This window comes from Tachyglossus aculeatus, chromosome 9, assembly GCF_015852505.1.
Source record: "Tachyglossus aculeatus isolate mTacAcu1 chromosome 9, mTacAcu1.pri, whole genome shotgun sequence".
Classification (NCBI taxonomy): domain Eukaryota; kingdom Metazoa; phylum Chordata; class Mammalia; order Monotremata; family Tachyglossidae; genus Tachyglossus; species Tachyglossus aculeatus.
This window is the reverse complement of record NC_052074.1, coordinates 35492146-35509099: the sequence shown is the minus strand read 5'-3', so window position 1 is coordinate 35509099 and position 16954 is coordinate 35492146.

Genomic DNA, 16954 nt, shown 5'->3' with positions numbered 1-16954 from the left:
TCTTCCCCTCTCCCAGCGCCACAACACTTATGTACATATCTGTATTTTTATTTGTATTGATGTCTGTCTCCCTCCACGCTAGACTGTGAGCTAGTTGTGGGGAAGGAATGTCATTGTTTATTGTCGTATTGTACTTTCCCAAGCGTTTAGTACAGTGCCCTGCATACAGTAAGGACTCAATATTCATTCATTCAATTCATTCATTCATTCAATCGTGTTTATTGAGCACTTACTGTGTGCAGAACACTGTACTAAGCACTTGGGAAGTACAAATTGATTATAAACACAATTATATGATTATAAATACAATAAATACGATTGTATGAATGAATGAAGAGGAAAGAGACACATGCTGAATAATGTATTAGGAACATGAGCAATAGTAACAGAGCAGTATGGACTGAGAAGTGGAAATGTTCGTGGTAGGGAGATTGTCAGCTGCAGTAGTCCAAGTGGGAGGTTATGAGAGCTTGAATCAGGTAGGCAGCCATTTCAGTGGAAAGGAAAGGGGGAAGCTGAGAAATATGGTTTCAGGATTTAGAGATGGTTTGAATAATTAACAGTAAGGAATCAAAGATGGCACCAGATTTGCAGGCTTCTTAGGGAAAATTGTGCTGGGGAAGTCTGTAACAGGAAAGTTAGGAGAAGAAGTGGGTTTGGGATATTCTAGTCTTGCTGAGTTAGGTACTGGCAGGTCATCCTTGTGGAGATGTCCTGGAGCCAAGAAGAATATGAGAGAGTAGAACAGGGATGAGGGGGATGTAGATCTGGGAATCATCTGCATAGAGTTGGAAGCTGAAGGCCAAGTGGTGGATGAATTTCCCCAGAGAGTGAGTTTAGAGAGAGAAGAGGGGCCTTAGGTCAGAATCCTAGGGGATTCCTCACAGGGGATGAGAGGAGGAGGAGGAGGAGGCCTTCCCAGACTAAGCCCCCTCCCCCTCCCCCCCACCCTACCTCCTTCCCCTCCCTACAGCACCTGTATATATGTTTGTACAGATTTATTACTCTATCTATTTTACTTGTACATATTTACTATTCTATTTATTTTATTTTGCTAATATGTTTTGTTTTGTTGTCTGTCTCCCCCTTCTAGACTGTGAGCCCGTTGTTGGGTAGGAACCGTCTCTATATGTTGCCAACTTGTACTTCTCAAGCGCTTAGTACAGTAATCTGCACACAGTAAGAGCTCAATAAACACGATTGAATGAATGAATAAATGAATGAATGAGTAGACAGCGAATAAAATTGAGATGCAGTGGTCATAGAGGGACATGGAATGCCAGGTTAATAGCATGTCAGTGAAACCAAGGTGAGATGGCATTTTCGGGAGTAGGGAATGATGGGAAGTGATCAGCATTGTCAAAGGCAGCTGGGAGGTCAAGGAAGATTAGGGCATAGTCGAGCCCATTAGGCTTGGCTATTGTTTTAATGTATGTCTCCCCCTCTCAGCTGTAAGCCTCCTTGTAGGCACGGAATGTGTCTTACTAACTCTGTTGTATTGTACTCTTCCAAATACCTAGTACAGTGCACTGCACAGAGCAAGTGTTCAATAAATTCCATTGATTACTACTGCTGCTACTGCTACTACAACTAATAATAATAAAAATGATGGTATCTGTTAAGCATTTACTATGTGCCAAGCACTGTTCTAAGCGCTGGGGTAGGTACAAGATTATCAGGTTGTCCCACGTGGGGCTCACAGTCTTAATCCTCATTTTACAGGTTAAATAACTGAGATACAGAGAAGTTAAGTGACTTGCCCAAAGTCACACAGCTGGCAAGTGGCAGAGCCAGGATTAGAACCCATTACCTCTGACTTCCAAGACCGTGCTCTTTCCACTAAGCCACGCTACTTCTCTAACTACTACAACTACAACAACAACAACAACTACTACTACTACTACTACTACTACTACTACTACTACTACTACTACTACTACTACTACTACTACGTGGTAGAGGCAGATAATATGGGCTTTGAAGGAAGGGAAAGAAAGGGATGAGGGAGTTGGAATGGTGCGAAAGCAACATTGAGGTAAGAAAGAAATCAACATCTCCCCTTCCCAGTAAGTCTTTGGGGGTTTGGTGAAGATGAGGCTCCCTTCTGGAGAAAGCAGCAGAGACGACCGTGTCATCTGGGTAGAGCCAGGTTTTAGTGAAGGCGAGGAGGAGTGATTGGGTAAGGAACAGATCAAGAATGAAGGGAAGCTTCCCCATGATGGACCGTGGATTCCACAGACCTCACTTGGCTGTAAGGCTATGGGGGAAGGGGGCCCTGGGGGAGGGGGCAGTAAGAGGGGTGGGGAAGGATTAGGTGGGAGTGAGTTGACAGGGGCTGATGCAGGGGGAGCGGGATGAGGGTTGGCACGGGGCCAGGATGTCAGGGATGGAACAGGGAGAGAGGTGGGGATGGAGGAGGAGTGGGGGGGGGGGAGGTGTGTTGGGAGGGGAGGACTGGGATGGGCTAACTGGTGGGGTCAGGGAAATTTAGAGCATTGTAGGTGAGGAGAGTGATCAACAGCAATAACTGTTGGGATACCACAACACAGCTTCAACTATCATCTCTATGCTGATGACACCCAAATCTACATCTCCACCCTTGCTCTCTCTCCCTCCCTCCAGGCTCATATCTCCTCCTGCCTTCAGGACATCTCCATCTGGATGTCTGCCTGCCGTCTAAAATGCAGCATGTCCAAGACTGAGCTCCTTATCTTCCCTCCCAAACCCTGTCCGCTCCCTGACTTTCCAGTCACTGGGGACAGCACTACAATCCTTCCCATCTCACAAGCCTGCAACCTTGGTGTCATCCTTGACTCTGCTCTCTCATTCACCCCATACATCCAATCTGTCACCAAAACCTGCCGGTCTCACCTCTACAACATCACCAAGATCCACCCTTTCTTCTCCATTCAAACCGCTACCTTCCTGGTTCAGTATCTCATCCTACCTGTGGCCTGGAATGCCCTCCCTCCACACATCCACCAAACTAGCTCTCTTCGTCCCTTCAAAGCCCTACTGAGAGCTCACCTCCTCCAGGAGGCCTTCCCAGACTGAGCCCCTCCTTATCCTCTCCTCCTCCTCTCCTCCCCATCGCCCCCTCCCTCCCTCTGCCCTAGTTCCTTCCCCTCCCCACAGCACTTGTGTATATCTGTACATACGTATTACTCTACCCTCTCTTGACCCCACCTCCCCTTCTAGTTATCGCCCTATCTCCCTCCTACCCTTCCTTTCCAAACTCCTAGAACGAGTCGTCCGCACTCGCTGCCTCGAATTCCTCAATGCCAACTCTCTCCTTGACCCCCTCCAATCTGACTTCCGTCCCCTACACTCCACCAAAACTGCCCTTTCAAAGGCCACCAATGACCTCCTTCTTGCCAAATCCAACAGCTCCTACTCTATCCTAATCCTCCTTGACCTCTCAGCTGCCTTCGACACTGTGGATCACCCCCTTCTCCTCAACACGCTACCCAACCTTGGCTTCACAGACTCCGTCCTCTCCTGGTTCTCCTCTTATCTCTCTGGCCGATCATTCTCAGTCTCCTCTGTGGGCTCCTCCTCCCCCTCCCATCCCCTTACTGTAGGGGTTCCTTAAGGGTCAGTTCTTGATCCCCTTCTGTTCTCTATCTACTCTCACTCCCTTGGTTAACTCATTTGCTCCCACGGTTTCAACTATCATCCTATGCTCATGACACCCAAATCTACATCTCCACGCCTGCTCTCTCTCCCTCCCTCCAGGCTTGTATCTCCTCCTGCCTTCAGGACATCTCCACCTGGATGTCTGCTCACCAAGACATCCAATATGTTGAAGACTGAACTCCTTATCTTCCCTCCCAAACCCTGTCCTCGCCCTGACTTTCCCATCACTGTAGACGGCACTACCATCCTTCCCGTCTCACAAGCCCGTAACTTTGGTGTCATCCTTGACTCCACTTTCTCATTCACCCCACACATCCAATCCATTACCAAAACCTGCTGGTCTCACCTCCACAACATCGCCAAGATCTGTCCTTTCCTATCCACCCAAACCGCTACCTTGCTGGTTCAATCTCTCATCCTATCCCAACTGGATTACTGCATCAGCCTCCTCTCTGATCACCCATCCTCTTGTCTGTCCCCGCTTCAGTCTATATTTCACTCTGCTGCCTGGATTATCTTTCTACAGAAACACTCTGGACATGTCACTCCCCTCCTCAAAAATCTCCAGTGGTTGCCTGTCAACCTACGAATCAAGCAAAAACTCCTCACTCTCGGCTTCAAGGCTTTCCATCACCTTGCCCCCTCCTACCTCACCTCCCTTCTCTCCTTCTACAGCCCAGCCCACACCCTCTGCCGCTGACCTCCTCACTGTGCCTCATTCTCACCTGTCCCGCCGTCGACCCCCAGCCCAAGTCCTTCCCCTGGCCTGGAATGCCCTCCCTCCACACATCTGCCAAGCTAGCTCTTTTTCTCCTTTCAAAGCCCTATTGAGAGCTCACCTCCTCCAGAAGACCTTCCCAGACTGAGCCCCCTTTTTCCTCTCCTCCTCCCCATCCCCCCGACCTACCTCCTTCCCCTCCCCACAGCACTTGTAATTTGTACATATTTATTTCTCTATTTATTTTACTTGTACATATTTACTATTCTATTTATTTTGTTAATGATGTGCATATAACTATAATTCTATTTGTTCTGATGATTTTGACACCTGTCTACAAGTTTTGTTTTGTTGTCTGTCTCCCCCTTCTAGACTGTGAGCCCGTTGTTGGGTAGGGACCATCTGTATATGTTGCTGACTTGTACTTCCCAAGTACTTAGTACAGTGCTCTGCACATAGTAAGCTCTCAATAAATATGATTGAATGAATATAGCTATAATTCTATTTATTTTGATGGTATTGACACCTGTCTACTTGTTTTGTTATCTGTCTCCCCTTCTAGACTGTGAGCCCATTGTTGGGTAGGGACCGTCTCTATCGTGGCTCAGTGGAAGGAGCACGGGCTTGGGAGCCAGAGGTCAGGGGTTCTCATCCCGGCTCTGCCACTTGTCAGCTGTGTGACTTTGGGCAAGTCACTTAACTTCTTTGAGCCTCATTTACCTCATGTGTAAAATGGGGATTAAAACTGTGAGCCCCACATGGGACAACCTGATCACCTTGTATCCCCCCCAGTGCTTAGAACAGTGCTTTGCACATAGTAAGTGCTTAACAAATGCCATCATTATTATTATTATCATTATTATGTTGCCAATTTGTACTTCCCAAGTGCTTAGTACAGAGCTCTGCACACAGTAAGCACTCAATAAATACGATTGAATGAATGAATGAAACGAGGATATTACAATGACTGGAGGAAGTGGGTTTTCAGGAGGGCTTTGAATATGGAGAGAGCTTTGGCTGACAGATTTGAAGGTTTGAGGCAGTTCTAGGCATGGAGGAAGGGTGTGAGCAGTAAGTTGGAGATGAAAGAGTTGAAAGTGAGGTACAGTGAGGTTTACTAGACTATGAGCTGGGCTGTAGCAGTCCTCCTTCCCCCCTCACCTCTTAAAAACATTTATTCCTCCCCTTCTCCCCACCTTATCATTACCTTGAATGGTCCACTGTCTCCAAGGGAATGGGTATAGGTGGAGAATAGAAGGGGATCCAGAACTGAGCCCCAAGGGACTCCCACAGAGGAGGAGCCTGTGGAAGACACTGAAAATGAGTAGCCAGAGATATAGGAGGAAAACCAGGAGAGGATAGTGTCTGGGAAGCCAACGTTGGAAAATTTCCAGGAAAATGGGTTGGTCCAAAGTGTCTGTCGAAGGCAGCTGACAAGTTGAGTAGATCAAGGATGAAATAGAAGCTGTTGGATTTGGCAAGAAGTTCATTGATGACTTTAGAAAGGGCAGTTTTAGTGAAGTGAAGGGGGCAGAAGCCAGATTGGAGGGGTTCAAGGAAAGAACTGGAGGAATGGAAGTGGAGTCTTCTAGACTCTGAGCCCACTGTTGGGCAGGGACCGTCTCTATATGTTGCCAACTTGTGCTTCTCAAGCGCTTAGTACAGTTCTCTGCACACAGTAAGCACTCAATAAATACGATTGAATGAATGAATGAATGAATGAATGAGTCAGCTGGTGTAGAAAACTCACTCAAGGAGGTTGGAGAGGAATGAAAGGAGGGAGATGGGGTGATAAATGGAGGGTGATGGGGGGTCAAAGGAGGGTTTGGTGGATAGGGGATACATGATCATGTTTGAAAGCAGTGGGGAAGAAGCTTTGGAATGTGAGTGTTTGAAGATAATGGTCAGGGAGGGAAGAAAGAAAGGGGTAAAGTGTTTTGATAAGGTGCAGTGGGATGCAGTCAAATGGTCAAACGTGCAGATGAAAGGAGGTAGCATTTCCTCTTGAGATACTGTGGGAAAAGATGGAAGAGTTGAAGGGGGTAATTTAGTTTAAAGTCGATTTGTCCAATCGGGTCTTATTCAGGGGTAGTAGCAGTAGGAGTAGTCGTAGAAGTAATAGTATTAATAGTAATAGTAGTGGTAGTACAGCATTACTACACAGTACTATAGTATTTCAACCCCACAGCACTTATGTACATATCCAAAATTTATTTATTTACTTATATTAATGTCTGTCTCCCCTGCTAGACAATAAGCTCACCGTGGGCAGGTAACATGTCCACCAACTATGTATGTTGTTCTCTCTCAAGTACTTTGAACAGTGCTCTGCACACAGTAACCACTCAAAAAATATTGCTGATTAATTGATTAATTAATTAGTAGTAGTATAGCAGCAGCAGTGGTATATATTAAGTGCTTACTTTATGCAAATCAACAGGCTTAAGTGCTGGGGATATTGCAAAGCAATTACAAAGTGTGGTAGGTGAAAGAAATCGAGGTGTGTGGATCCTGGCTTCTGTCATAAGACTGAGAGGCTTTCCTGCTCAGGGGCTGGTCAGGGCCTGGGCAAACAATAAACTTCAAAGATTGGTTCAAGCTGTGGTCCTCTTATTGCTGTGAAGCAGAAAGAGATTGGTGAGTGATTTAAATCTTCCTGTCTCCTCATTAGATTGTCAGTTCTTTGAGGTCAGGGACTTCATTGTTTACTTCTGCTGGACTCTCCTAAGCCCTTGATATGGAGCTCTGAATCCACTAGGCCGTCAATAAATGCCAATGATTATGGCTGTGTTGGTGATAGTTGGAGATGATGTGGAGAGGCGGCCTTTTTTGGAAGTTGAGGTACATGGTCCATAAAGATGGAGTATGGCTCCAGCTGCTCTCCAGGTTCAGATGGTGCAAAGGAGAGAATTAGAAAAGAGAATGGGAGAGAGCTGGACTCTCCCTTCCTGGAGAGTGGAGGTACTGAGCTGGGTCCTTTCGACTGTGTCATTCTGCAGGTCCAACCAGAACAGGAACTGTTGGCCCTGGCTGAATATTTGGTTCCGTTCATCCCGCCTGGACCCTTTCTCCTTCTCCCTGATGTTACCTTAGGCCTGAAGCTGACCTTGGAGCCTGATGTAAAGCTCTATGCAGCAGTTCTTTTCCTTAAGTGTGGTCCAGTGCTACAGCCAGAATAACCCTGAGACCAAACTTGGCAGGAGAGTCAGGGGCAGAGGAGACACAGTGAGCCAGAGCAAGGCAGGGGCATGGCAAAGAAGAATAAATCAATCAATCATATTGATTGAGCGCTTATTGTGTGCAAAACACTTTACTAAGCACTTGGGCGTATACAATATAGCAGAGTTGGCAGACACATTCCCGGTCCACAGGGAGCTTATGGTCTTGAGGAGAAGTTGGACATTAATGTAAATAAATACATTTTGGATATGTACACAAGTGCTGCGGGGCTGAGGATATGGTGAATAAAGGGTGCAAATCCAAGTTCAAGAGTGGTACAGAAGGGAGTGGGAAAAGGGGAAATGAAGGTTTCTACAGTGGAGGCCTCTGGGAGGCCTCTTGCATGGGGCCAGCTGCTAGACGAAGCTCAGAACTGGGCCATCAAGCCACCAGGTATGTGTTTCTGGGAAACCAACCCCCCTCTTCTTTGACATCAATCTATATATATGCAAGTTTGTGTTGAGAGGGTGTGTGTGTGTATGTGTGTGTGTGTGTGTGTGCATGCGTGCGTGCACAGGCAACCAAACCTCTCATCTCATCACTGGGCAGTTGTAACTCTCATCTACAAGGATAGTAGTGCATGTGCATTAAACAGAGATAAAACACCTTTTTTTCCCATCTATATGGTCTCGCAGTGATCCTGGGTAACAATAATAATAATAATAATAATTTGCCCAGATAATTTTTGTACAGAAACATTCAGGACATGTTACCCCACTCCTCAAAAAACTCCAGTGGTTGCCCATCCACCTCAGTATCAAACAAAAATTCCTCACCATTGTCTTTAATTCACTCAATCACATTGCCCCGTCCTACCTCACTTCAATACTCTCCTACTACAACTCAACCTGCACACTTCACTTCTCTAATGCTAACCTTCTCATGGTGCCTTGATCTTTCCTGTCTTGCTGCCGACCCCTCGCCCACATCCTGCCTCTGTCCTGGAACACTCTTCCTTCTCAAATCCGACAATTACTTTCCCCTCCTTCAAAGCCTATCAAAGGAACATCTCATCCAAGAGACCTTCCCCAATCAAGCCCCCTCTTTCCTATTCCACTCCTTTCTGCATTGCCCTGACTTGCTCCCTTTCTTCTTCCCCCTCCCAACCCCACAACACTTATGTACATGTCTGTAATTTATTTATTTATATTAATGTCTGTCTTTCCCCCTCTAAACTATAAGCTTGTTGTGAGCAAGGAATGTGTCTGCTTATTGCTATATTGATATGCTCTCTCAAGCATTTAGCACAGTGCTCTGTAGACAGTAAGTGCTAAATAAATATGATTGAATGAATAAATGAATGAAATAATTAATTTGTAGTATCTGTTAAGCACTTACTATATACCAAGCACTGTACTTAGTGCTGGGACAGATACAGGATAATCAGGTTCCACACGGGGCTCACAGTCTAAGTAGGAGAGAGAACACCGTCAGAGTGATTATGCAGGGATTCCAGGTCTTGGAATTTATTTTTCACTGAACAGCTGCACATTGATAACCATCCTCTTAGCAGCAGATTTGTTTGGGATTGCTACAATCAAATAGAAGGATTTGTAGCAAACCCTGGAGTAAGTGTTCTTTCCAGTGATTACATGGCCCAGAACATATTGCTGTTTTCCAAGCTGCCTCTCAAGCTCCTGCAAAGAGCAGAGTAACTGTGGTGTCATGTTGGCAGTGGATGATTTAATGTCATCCCTGAAGTCCTGTCTTTCCATGTGCACACTCTCCCCACCAGCCCCACAACCTATCTTCAAACTTGTTGTGTGCTTAAGCTTCTGTTCATCAGCTCTCCAGCCCCAATTCAGAGGCTGAATGGCCCCAGTTCATGGTTGGAATGGAATGGAGTGGAATGGAAAAGGTTCTTAGAGGCAGAACAGTCAGAGAAGGGCTGAAATGTCACCATGTCTATTCTGGATCATAGCCTGCTGGCAGGGGCTGAGATCCCATTTCTTTAACAGCACCTTCAGGGACCGAAGAAAAAGAGTGGACTCCTTCTCCTCCTCTCAGTGTTTACCTAGACAGTACTTTCTTCCAGTCCCTCCAAGTAAAAGGACCACTTTCTCTGGAGCTCAAGGTGGAGTGGCTCCACAGTGGGGGGTTGTTGGTATAAAGAAACTGAGGGGGCAGGGAGAAGAAAGAAATAAGGGAGAGAGGAGAGCAAGAGACATTCAGGCTGAAACTGGCACAGTGACTGAAACACAGAAAAAGAAAAGCAGGGAAGGTGAGAGTCAAAAACAGAGAGAAAAAGACAAAAAGAAAAAGAAACAGAAAAAGGAACAGAAGCAGAATCCTATTCTCCCTCCTGCTTAGACTGTGAGCCTCATGAGGGACAGGACAGTGTCTGACTTGATTATCTTGTGTCTCCTCAAGCTCTTAGTATGGTATTTGTTAAGTGTTTACTACATGCCAGGCACTGTACTAAGTACTGGGTTAGATGCAAGATAATTCGGTTGGACACAGTCCTTGTCCCACATAGGGCTCTCAGTCTTAATCCCCATTTTACAGATGAAGTAACTGAGCCTCAGATCAGTTAACTGTCTTTCCCAAGGTCACGTAGCAGACAAAATACAAAGTACTTTATTTTGTACAAAGTACTTTATACTGTATTGCATACAAAGTACTGTATTAGGAAGTGGGAAAAAATGCATTCAACATATTGTTTCTTCGCTTCTTACAGATGTGTCGCCAGTCTTCTCTCCCCTCCCTTTTTTGCCTTTGAGTGTCCTGAGGGTCAGGGACACTGTTTAAGTCTCAGCCGTGTATTCTTTCTCAGCAGTTAGTAGAATGCTTTGTACACAGCAAGTGTTTAGTGCTGTAATAATAATAATAATGGCATTTATTAAGTACTTACTATGTGCAAAGCACTGTTCTAAGCACTGGGGAGGTTACAAGTTGATCAGGTTGTCCCACGGGGGAGCTCACAGTCTTAATCCCCATTTTACAGATGAGGTAACTGAGGCCCAGAGAAGTGAAGTGACTTGCCCAAAGTCATATAACTGACAGTTGGTAGAGCTGGGATTTGAACCCATAACCTCTGACTCCAAAGCTCGCGCTCTTTCCACTGAGCCACGCTGCTTCTCATGGGCCGTGGGCCGGGATTTGAACCCATGACCTCTGACTCCAAAGCCCACGCTCTTTCCACTGAGCCACGCTGCTATAGCTACTAGACATGAACTCTGGCCCCCACTGGGCTCACAGTTTAAGAAAGGAGGGGAGAGAAGGTTGGCAATGGACAACAATAACAGTACAAAAACAATATAAAAGACAAGGACAACAATTAATGCAACAAAAACAATAGGGTACTGGGGAAGGAGAGTTTTGGGCTCCTTGCAGCTCAGAATCCAAGAGTCCCAAGAATTAGTCAATCAGCCATTCAATGATATTTATTGAACATTTACTGAATTCAGAGCACTGTACTAAACACGTGGGAGAGTGTAATACAGCAAGGAGCTTATAGTCTTGTCACAGCTGTAGCTTCAGCCACAGCCAGAGCCTTGCCAGTGTTTCATAATGTAATTCATTTATATTGATGCCTGACTCCCTGTCTCTAGAGTATAAACTCATTATGGGCAGGGAATATGTCTGTCTATAGCTTTATTGTACTCTCCCAAGCACTTAGTACAGTGCCCTATGCTCAGTATGTGCTCAATAAATTCAGTTGAATGAATGAATGAATGAATGAATGAAGTTGTTTCCTCACCTTCTTAGCTGGAGAAGAAGGGACTGGTGTGAGTCTCAATGGCATGAGATGGGCAGACTCTCTTCTGTGCAGCAAACCCTGGTGATCTAAACTAAGTGTCAACCTACTAGAGGCAAAGGAATGTGCTGAGTGCCTACTGGTTGTAGTGATGAGTGCCCACTATCCACAGAACACTGTTCGGGGTGCTTATTGTGTATAGAGCACTGTGCTGGTGCTCCAAGATCACACGGACTATACAAACATTTCACTGAAAAGTGGCCTCCAAACTACCAAGACAGCTAAATGCTAAGCACCTGGAGAACAAAATTATCTGCCAGAGGCTCTGTACAGGGAGGGGGTGGTACAGTGGAAAGATCGGGGGACCAGGTCCTAGCCCCAGCTCTGCTAATGGTCTGCTTTGAGACCTTAGTCAGGTCATTTAACCTCTCTAGGCCTCAGTTTCAACTTCTGATAAATGGGGATAAAGTACCTGCTCTCCCCACCTCCTAGATTGTGGGCACTATGTGGACCACACACGGTGTTCCAGTCACATGATCTCATAACTACCTTAGCGCTTAGCACATGCTTGCAATACAATGGAATCTCCCATCAGGAATGCCTGGTGAGTCCAAGTTCTGAGGCTTTAAGTTGAAGAACTTTCACTGAGGGATTGATTGAAGTGGTAGTGGCTTGAGCTTAGAACAGTGCTTTGCACATAGTAAGTGCTTAACAAATGCCATCATTATTATTATTATTATTGAGCAGCACCACTTGCCCTATTTGTCTCTCCTATCATATTCCCGTTGGGGCACAGAATTCCACAGGCAAGGAGCTGGGCATGGGTACAGCACACTGTAAACTGCGCTTGTGGTCTTCATCCAAGTTAGCCAGCTACATGCCACACTGGGACCACAACCAGGTCTGAACTGAACTCCTCATCTTCCCACCCTCTGACTTTTCCATCACTATTGTCAACACCACCTTCCTCCCTGCCTCACAAGTCCTCTTTCTTGGCATTATCCTCAATCACCTCCCTCCTACACCTAGATATTTAGTCAGTCACCAAATCCTGTCTGTTCTATCCCAATATCTCTAAAATCTGTCCCTAAGCACTTTGATACTCACTCTTCCCTTGACCCCTCAGCATTTTTGGACATATCTTAATACTCTGTTGCTTCCTTTACCTGTAATTTATTTAAATATCTGCCTCCCCAGTTAGAGAATAAGCTCTTTAAGGGCAGGGATCTTATCTACCTAATCTACTGCACTCTCCTAAATGTTACACACTGTAAACTATCAATAAATATTATCCAATTGATTGCTTGATTTGCCAACACAATTCTCTCCTACCCTTCCAGCTGTCTTTTCTAAATCTCTTACACAGGCTCCTCATCTGTCTCTCAACTGTAAATGTGGGTGTCAAGGTCCACTACTTTTCCTTTTACACTCACTCCCTTGAGGAACTCATTGACTCCCATGACTTCAGGCACCACCTATATGTGAATGACTCTCAAATCTACTTACCTAGCACAGACCTCTCTCCCAGTCAGCAATCTCTCATTTCCTTTTGTCTTTAGAATGACTCCCCATCAATGTCTTGCTGGCACCTTAAGCTCAATATGTTGAAAACTGAGCAATTCCACTTGTCTTCCAAATCCTCTTTCTCGCCTAACAATTCCATCACAGTTGACACTCTCAGAGGTCACCAGTGACCTCCTTCTTGCCAAATCCAATGGTTCCTACTCCATCCAATCTTCCTTGACTTCTCAGTTACCTTTGACACTGTGGACCATCCCCTTCTCTTCATTACGGTATCCAATCTTGGCTCACTGACTCCGTCCTCTCTTGGTTCTCCTCTTTATCTCTTTGGCTGTTCATTCTCAGTCTCCTTCATGAGCTCTTCCTCCCCCTCCCAACCCCTAACTGTTGGGGTCCCTCAAAGTTCAATTCTTGGTCCCCTTCTTCATTTATACTCATTCCCTTGGAGAACTCATTAGCTCCGATGGCTTCAACTATGCGGATGACACCCAAATCTATATCTCCGCCCCGTTCTCTCTCCCTCCCTCCAGGCTCACATCTCCTCTTGCCTTCAGGACATCTCTGCTTGGATGTCTCCCACCACCTAAAACTCAACATGTCCAAAACAGAGCTCCTTATCTTCCCTCCCAAACCCTGTCCTCTCCTGAACTTTCCCATCGCTCTGTCTGGTACAACCATCCTTCCCGTCTCACAAGCCTGCAACCTTGGTGTCATCTGTGACTCCGCTCTCTCATTCACCCCACATATCCAATCTGTCACTAAAGTCTGCTGGTCTCACCTTCATAACATTGCCAAGATCCACCCTTTCCTCTCCATCCAAACCACTACCACGTTAGTACAATCACTCATCCTGTCCCGACTGGATTACTACATCAGCCTCATTTCTGACCTCCCAACCTTGCCTCTCCCCACTTCAGTCCATACTTCACTGCGCTGCCCAGATTATCTTTCTACAGAAACGTTCAGGGCATGTCACCCCACTCCTCAAAAATCTCCAGTGGTTGCCTTCCAACGAGAAGCAGAGTGGCTCAGTGGAAAAGAGCACGGGCTTTGGAGTCAGAGGTCATGGGTTCAAATCCCGGCTCTGCCAATTGTCAGCTGTGTGACTCTGGGCAAGTCACTTAACTTCTCTGGGCCTCAGTTACCTCATCTGTAAAATGGGGAATAAGACTGTGAGCCCCCTGTGGGACAATGTTATCACCTTGTAACCTCCCCAGCGCTTAGAACAGTGCTTTGCACATAGTAAGTGCTTAACAAATGCCATTATTATTAACCTCTGTATCAAACAAAAACTCCTCACTATTGGCCTTCAAAACTCTCCATCACTTTGCCCCTTCTTACTTCACCTCCCTTCTCTCCTCCTACATCCCAACCTGCACACTCCACTCCTCTGATACTAACCTTCTCACTGTGCCTTGATCTCTCCTGTCCCACCATTGACCCCTGGCCCACATTCTTCCTCTCGCCTGGAATGCCCTCCCTCCTCACATCTGCTAAACAACCACTCTTCCCCCCTTCAAAACCCTACTGAAGGCTCATCTCCTCCAAGAGGCCTTCCCAGACAAAGCCCCCATTTTCCTCAGCTTCCCCTCCCTTCCGCATCACCTCGACTCACGCCCTTTTGCTCTTCCCCCCCTCCCTGCCCCATGGCACACATATATATGTTTATATGTATAATTCTACTTATTTATATTGATGCCTGTTTACTTGTTTTGATGTCTGCCTTCCCCTTTCTAAGACTGTTAGCCCAGTGTGGCCAGGGATTGTCTCTCTTTATTGCTGAATTCTGCTTTCCAAGCTCTTATTACAGTGCTCTGCATACAGTAAACACTCAATAAATACGATTGAATAAATGAATTAATTGAATGAATGACACCACCACCATCCTCCCTGTTTCCAAAGCCCCATCTTTGACTTCTCAGTCTCTTTCAATGCTCACATTCAGACTGTTGCTAAATCCGTTCGTTATTTTTTTTTCCACACACTTTCCAAATCTGCACTTTCCTCTCCATCCAAAAGGACACAACCCAGGTCCCCATATTTGACACATACCAGCGGGATTACTGACATAATCTCCTCACTGATCTCCCTGCCTCCAGCCTCTTCCTGCTCCAGGTTATACTTCACTCTGCTGCTTAGATCATTTTATTAATATATTGTTCCACACATTTCTCTCCTCAAATACACATTCCTCTCCTCCATATCAAATAGAAACTCCTGACATGGGCTTTAAGGCACTCCTTCAGTTCTATTCCCCATTACACCACAGTCCCCACTTTTCATTCCATTTAAATTCACTGTCTCACTGCTTTGTTCCCTACTCTCCTACTTCCAAACCCCGATTCATACCCTTCCTCCTGCCTGGAACTCCCTCCTCCTTTAAATCTACCAGATCTCGACTCTACTTATCTCCAAAGCTCTCCTGAAATCCACATCTCATGGGAAACTTTCCCCTATTAGGTTTTTCTTCTCCCTGGTTAAACTCTCCCACCCAACATCTCAACTACTTTGCATCATCTCAGTGATTTTACACTCACAACTGCCCATTGCAATCAATCAATCAGCTTCCTTTATTGAATGCTTTCTGTGTGCAGAGCACTGTACTAAGCACTTGGAAGAGTGCAATATAATATTCCCTGCCCACATTTCACTTTTGCATATTTAATCTTACATAAACTTCTTCCTCCCAGCTCTCTTCCCACTCCAGTCCTTACCTCACTTTGCTGCCCAGATCATTGTTCTAAAATAACGTTCAGTCCATGTCTCCCCACTCTTCAAGAACCTCCAGTGGTTGCCCATCCACCTCTGCATCAAACAGAAGCTCCTTGCCATAGGCTCTTTAGAGTACTCAATCAGCTCACCCTCTCCTTTCTTAATTCACTGATTTCCTCCTACAACCCAACCACACACTTTACACCTCTGGCACCAACCTACTCACTGTACTTCAGTCTCATCTGTTTCACTGTTGACCCCTTGCTCCCATCCTCCCTTGGGCCTGGAATGCCCTCCCTTTTTGTATACAACTCTCTCCACCTTCAAAGCATTATTAAAATCACATCTCTTCCAAGAGCCTCCCCCAACTAAGCCTTCATTTCACCTACTCCCTCTCCCTTCTGCATCACCTATACCCCTGGATCTATACCCTATATGCACTTGATATTCACCCCATCCTCAGCCCCACAACACTTAAACGAATATCCATAATTTATTTTAATGTCTGGGCCTTCTCAGGACTGTAAGCTCCTTATGGGCAGGAACCATGCCTGCCCATACAAGTTTCCAAAGTGCTTAGTATATGCCTCTGCACACAGTATATGCTCAGGAAATACCACTGTTGGATTAATGGTTTGATTGATGCACCTGTCTCCTTATTTGTAAGCTCCTTTGGGGCAGACATTGTGTCTCTTAATTATATTGAACTCTCCCAAGCTCTTAGTACAGTACTTTGCACATGCTAGAAGCTCTATAAACACTATTGATTGAGTGATTGATTGGTTAATAATAATAATAATGGCATTTATTAAGCACTTATTACATGCAAAGCACTGTTCTAAGCGCTGGGGAGGTTACAAGGTGATCAGGTAGTCCCACAGGGGGCTCACAGTCCTAATCCCCATTTTACAGATGAGGTAACTGAGGCCCAGAGAAGTTAAGTGACTTGCCCAAAGTCACACAGCTGACAATTGGCGGAGCTGGGATTTGAACCCACAACCCCTAACTCCAAGGCCCGTGCTCTTCCCACTGAGCCACGCTGCTTCTCCATGGTTGATGACAGAATATCAAATATATGTGTCTGCCTTCAACTTCAATCTAACGTGTAGTCAGGAAATGTGATTCTTGCTTCTGTTGTACCTTTGCAAATGCTTAGTTCTTGATAGGTAACATTACTATTACTACTAGCTAACTGGCTATGACTGAATCACTATTCTGTTTCCATGAACAAACTGAGCCTGAATTGTTAGTTTTTTTTATTAAAATGGAAAAGGAATGAAAGAAATGCCTGCCCATTGAATAGAATCAAATGGGTGATACTGGGTATTCTATTACTGATTTATTTTTAGTCTATTTGTCCAAGCTTTATATTATGGTATGCTTATCATAAAGCCATTTGACCTCTGCACTTACTCCATCATAATTATCCTTTAATACTCTTATAAATGAAT